Below are 5,745 nucleotides of genomic sequence, written 5' to 3'. Positions count from 1 at the left end.
ATTGTTTAATTAAAAGAACATCAGAGAACGGCTTTGAAGGCTTTTGTTGGTGGAAACGATGTTTTCGCCCTTCTCCCGACCGGATTTGGCAAGAGCTTGATCTACCAAATGGCTCCTCCTCTCACAGCGTCACGGGTTAGCTTCGGTGTGAGTGGTTGAAATAGCACGTCAATAAAGATGACAGACAAGTGGCTTATCCAATCATATGCAAGGAGTTTTGATAAGGCCCAGCCTTCAGTAAAGGCAATTCCTATGGCGGGTTCCCAGATGTATGTGAGCGGAGCTAGGCGGAGCGAGACATGCATCTGGCTGTTGTCAGGTTAAGCAGTTCCCGCCGTGTGGTGCAATAGTTCTGTTCAGTCTTGGACAGTTTGCAACTCCAATAGGCCAGCACATGTCTCTAACCTGTTGAACTTGGGAGAGGATGGCACCGATGCTAACATCGCTTGCGTCAGTGTCGGATATCATATTGCCCGGGTCGAGTGGGAACCCCAAGACTGGTGAAGTAGTTAACAGATGCTTGAGTTTATCAAATGCCTTGGCATTCCTCCGTCCACTGAAACTAGGCGTGTTTCTTTGACAGGTTGTGGAGGGGTTCGCCTATGGAAGCAAAGTCTTTCACAAACTGTTAATAGTATGATTCAAGGCCAATAAATCGGTGGACCTCCTGGATTGATGATGGAGTGTGCCACTTCTGCACCTTCTGGAACTTTCTGGGGTCAGTGGCCACACCACCCTCCGAGACAATGTGCCCTAGGTAGGCAATCTGGCGGTGGAAGAGAAAACACCTGGCAGGTTTTAGTTTAAGGTTGGCCTGGTGTGTCATGATTTTCTTAAGAGATCTGACCCACATGCAGTAAACCACCAGGTTTATCCAGGGGAAGAAGGTTAAAAACATCCAGCTTGCAGGATGGCTTCCTGCTGAAAGGCAAAGACAGAAACACAGTTAGGCTCAGTGAAACAAAGACTCAGTAAGACGCAGCAAAACTCAGCTTGGCTAGAGTACCCAAAACTGCTGGCGTGTCAGTCCTGCTCTCAATCTCTGCTGTATCTGGTGATCAGCACTCTGTTGCTTCTCAGACATTATCCGGCGTGGTGGCTGCTTGACTGGAGTGCCTGGCGAGGTTATGATGTCATGCTGCACCAGGCTGGTGAGTCCATGGTAGAGGTCCCTGTAGTGAACATTTCCTCGTACCAGGTTCTCTTGTCCAGCCTCCAGCACCACATTCCGAGTCACTGTCACTGCATGCATCTTTGGTTTGTTTCGGGAATAGAAATAGGGCACTTTCTCCCCAAACAGCCCAATGTGGTGGTTCCCAAAATCAAGGTCAATTCCTGATTCAAGCTAGAGCTATCCAAGGGATTATCAGATCCAGTACTGGTCTCGACTGGGTTCACTGCAGAGGGGGACAGAGTGGTTAGCTGAAGTCCAGGTAATTTGCAGGGTGAGAGAGTGCAGGTCTGTACCTGATCTGGAGTTTGAGCAGAGCGGCAGAGAGGGTCCAGAGGCTGTCAGCAGGCTGAGGGCTTGGCGGAGGCAGAGCTTGGTTTGAGAGTTTGCAGACAACAGGTTTGAGTTTCCCTTTCAGATTCTTCAGACAGCGGGCAGGCAGGTCTTTGACAGGTTTGATTCTCCAGGGTTCTTCAGAGATCAGACTGACAGATTTCCAACAGAGAAACTCTTCAAGGTTTCAGGTTTCAGGCAGGTTCAACCTGGGAAGCAGAGAGGACAAAACAGATTAAATTCAGGTTCAGGTTTTCTGGGAGTCAGAGATTCAGACAGGCTGGTTGGCTCAGGCTTGCTAACCATAACTAGCAAACACTCTGGCGCCGGGGTGTAGCTCTCCGCCTCCTTAAGTACTGGTCTCCTGATGAGCAAACGAGCCGCAGGTGGTGCAGTCAGCTCCAGCTCCAGGAGACCTAGAACGCCCTCTGGTGGAGAAAAGTGGACAGACCTCCAGATCCCAACAAATGGATGGCCTAAGAGAGCCTCATCCCCAGCTATGTCAGCAACCAGAATATGTATGCTCACCTGCCGGTTATCAATGGGTAGAGGAGTGTGAGCCTCACCAAGTACAGGGACGTCACCAGGCCCAACGCCAAGCAAAGTTTCTACCTCTGATTCAATTAAATTTAATTCAGTTTATTTGTATAGTGCCAATTCACAACACATTTCATCTCAAGGCACTTTACAGTTCAACCAGATCATACAGTCAAATTGATTCAAAGTTTTCTATCTAAGGAAAACCAGCTGATTGCATCGAATCATTGACTCGATTGCAATCCCTCACACTAAGCACACTTGTAGCGACAGTGTAGAGGAAAAACTCTTTCAGCAGGAAGAAAGCTCCACCAGAACCAGGCTCAGTGTGAGCGGCCATCTGCTGAGGCCGACTGGGGTTCAAGGAGACAGAAGCAGGGATACAAAAAGCAACTGCAAAAGGCGGCCCCATCCAGGAAACACACAGCCAGGCAGACGAGCTCCGAGCCGGCTCCCATGCCAGAGGACGACGAGAGCACATCCAGCCAGTCATGGTCAGAGAATCAGGACCACACTGGAAAACAGGCCAATCTCCAGCATCTACAAACAAAGGTGTTGACGGCAGCAGCACAGCTGACATTTCTCTCCAGGATGGTGTCACAGCCAAACAGGAACAGACGAGGCAAAGCTACTATAAGAAAATGCAGAGAGAGCAGAACGTTAGAGATTGAACTAACAGATTCTGCAGAGTGGGAGAATAGAGACAGAATCAAGCAAAATGATGAAATGGGAGTCCCTATTTCCTCCAGCAGTCTAAGCCTATAGCAGCATAACTGTAGAGATAGCTCAGGATAACCTGAACCACTCTAACTATAAGCTTTATCTAAAAGGAAAGTTTTAAGCCTACCCTTAAAAGTAGACAGGGTGTCTGCCTCACGGACTAAAACTGGTAGAAATCCTAGGAACCACTAGTAAACCTGCAGATTGAGAGCGAAATGCTCTTTTAGGAACACAATGAAAAATCATATCTCTGATATAGGAGGAGCTTGGCCATTTAAGGCTTTATATGTGAGGAGGATTTTAAATTTTATTCTGGATTTAACAGGAAGCCAATGAAGGGAAGCCAGGATAGGTGAGATATGATCTCTCTTTTTCATTTTCATCAGAACTCTTGCTGCAACATTTTGGATCAGCTGAAGGCTTTTAACTACAGTCTGTGTACTTCCTGATAGTAAAGAATTATAATATTTCAGCCTTGAAGTAACAAATGCATGGACTAGTTTCTAAGCATCATCCCTGGACAGGATATTTCTAATTTTTGCAATATTCCTCAGATGAAAGAAGGAAATTCTAGAAACCTCTTTGATATGGGATTTAAATGACAGGTCCTGATTAAAAACAACACCAACATTTTTTACCTTATTATCTGAATTCAGTTTAATCCTCTCTAATGGCTGCAGTGAAGGCTGAACATCTGGATGAATGCCGTTATAATGGCACAGAGGCATCACACTTCTCCATGCCCCACTGTCCAAAACAGCACACACTTCCAGTTCATACACAAACATGTTAATGCAAATTTCTTGACCTTGGGCTTTAAGATGAAGAACAGCAGACTCACACTTTCCATATATCTCGTCTCTCAACATATGGAGGGCCTCACCCAATCTGAGGACACGCTGTGTCAGTGCAATAGCTACTGCAGTTGCATGCTCTGACAAAGGGCCGTATGCAGTCTCCATCTCCTCGACCAGATGACTGTAGTCCCACTGTGAAGACCGAGGATTTCTTTGGACGATTGCTCCCGCAGTGCCCACCAGACAGGCAGCTTTCGAACCAGTGCAGGAACTCTTTCCATGGGGTAGTGCCATCATACTGACCAGGACGTAAAGTGGGGACTCACCCTGTTGTCGTAGTCTTCCTCATTCTCAGACGAAGGCTGGTAGTGTTCAGGGTGAGGCTGAAGTGTCCATGTCTTGGCCTTCTCACACTTGCTTGATATGTCCTTTAACTGTACAGTCCAGCTAGGACACGGTCCTGCTATATTTCCATAATCATTGTCTTTTATAAGGTCACAGCAAGGGGTAGGTGGCCTTGGACAGAAGGAGCATGGAAATAATAGTTGGTAGGTGTGCTCCGGATGAAACTTCCCAGGTGGGCAGAGGAAAAGGGGTTTGTATTCGGGTGTTACAACTGTGGAAGCTAGGTAGGTTGTGCAGCAGGGCAGGAGTCTGGTGGTTTTGCACATGGAAACAGGGTTCTGGGCTTTGTATGTAGGCCACGTTGTCTTGGCAGTAACTGACCATATTAGCACCAAGAAAGGGGTTTCTGTCAGATAACCTGGACGGTGTTGGCTCATGGGGAGTTTCAGTCACTCTCTGCCTTATTTCAACTAGTTCTTCTTCACATTAGAAGGGGTTATACCATGCATATTTTCCATTTGTTTTCATTCATATAGTCCTTTTTTATTTCTCCTTGACTTTCATTTACTGCAGTCAGCGTCAGAAAAGGGTCACAGTGGCTGGTCAAGTTATTAAAAATATTCTTGGCGGCAGAGCAACGGCTAGCAGCAGACTTTTTTTTTTTAGCTTAACTTTGTGGCCAGGTGCAGGCAGCAGAGCAACGTCTAGCAGCAACCATTTTTTTTTTTACCTTAAGTTCGTGGCCAGGTGCAGTCAACAATGAACATAGCTAATTGTCCAGGCTTACCTCGCTGCTTCTTTCTTTGCTCACCACTGGTGTTCTGTTAAACGTGAGAGGGTCCCTTTGTGGTCGCCAGTGTTAACCTTTCCTGTTCTGCTCCAAGACCGTAGTCGAGAAGCACAAGGGAGAGTTTCCTTCGGGGCTGAAGTTGACTCGAAATTTGGGGCTAACTCCCGCAGTTAGCGAACAACTCACACGGAGGCTCTACTTTGTCCATGAGAAGTGACAGCCTTTATTCACCCACAACTGTGACATAAAGTGTACATTCACTGCTAATTCTCTATTAACTTCTGCTAACCAGTCTCTTGCTGTTGCTGCCATTCACCAATGCACTCGCTCCACTTCCACTCGCTGTCTCTGTCATGATGGGTCAAAGATACAAGCCCATATGCAGAACATCACGGAGGCAGGGTAAAAATTTTACAGAGTTTATGGAGTTGGCACAAAACACAAAATCATAAACTGGATCTGGAACTGGTTCGGGCTGGTTAACTGAAATCTTGACTGGGACCAGAGACTGTTGGTTAGCAGAGTTCACGAGGAGCTAAAGCGTCTAGCTTCAGACCTAGCATAGCAGACCATGATCAGAGCCTCCAGCTCTTCACAGAGAACAGCAGGGGATATCCACATAGGATTCTTCAGGTTGATCCCATATAGGAATCTTCAGGTACATTCCACATAGGAAACTTCAGGTAAATTCCACATAGGAATCTTCAGGTTGGCTCACCAGGGCTGATTGGCAGGTTAAGCTCACCCAGAGCTTCAGGCTAGAGACAGGTTTCCTGTGAGGCAGCTCACCCAGAGCTTCAAGGCTAGAGACAGGTTTCCTGTGAGGCAGCTCACCCAGAGCTTCAAGGCTAGAGACAGGTTTCCTGTGAGGCAGCTCTCCCAGAGCTGCAGGCCAGAGACAGGTTTCCTGTGAGGCAGCTCACCCAGAGCTTCAGACTAGCGACAGGTTTCCTGTGAGGCACAAACAAAGGAGAGTTAGAATCTGATCTCTCACTAGAGACAACTAAGATTCTGTCCACACAAAGTCAAAACGAACACGAAACGCTGATATT

At 47.1% G+C, this 5,745-nt stretch overlaps 1 long non-coding RNA gene across 1 annotated transcript; it reads right to left on the bottom strand.

Moving 5' to 3' along the window:
- Positions 1–337: 337 nt before the first annotated feature.
- Positions 338–1,500, bottom strand: LOC107103003. The gene is made up of 3 exons (XR_001482155.1): positions 1,468–1,500; positions 1,007–1,397; positions 338–921 (listed from the first exon to the last, which is right to left on the bottom strand). It is a non-coding gene; the product is annotated as an uncharacterized LOC107103003 (long non-coding RNA).
- Positions 1,501–5,745: the final 4,245 nt, after the last annotated feature.

This window comes from Cyprinodon variegatus, unplaced genomic scaffold, assembly GCF_000732505.1.
Source record: "Cyprinodon variegatus isolate N-32 unplaced genomic scaffold, C_variegatus-1.0 Scaffold1359, whole genome shotgun sequence".
Taxonomy (NCBI): domain Eukaryota; kingdom Metazoa; phylum Chordata; class Actinopteri; order Cyprinodontiformes; family Cyprinodontidae; genus Cyprinodon; species Cyprinodon variegatus.
Note: the sequence above shows the minus strand (reverse complement) of the source record. Positions and strands in the feature narration are given on the sequence as shown.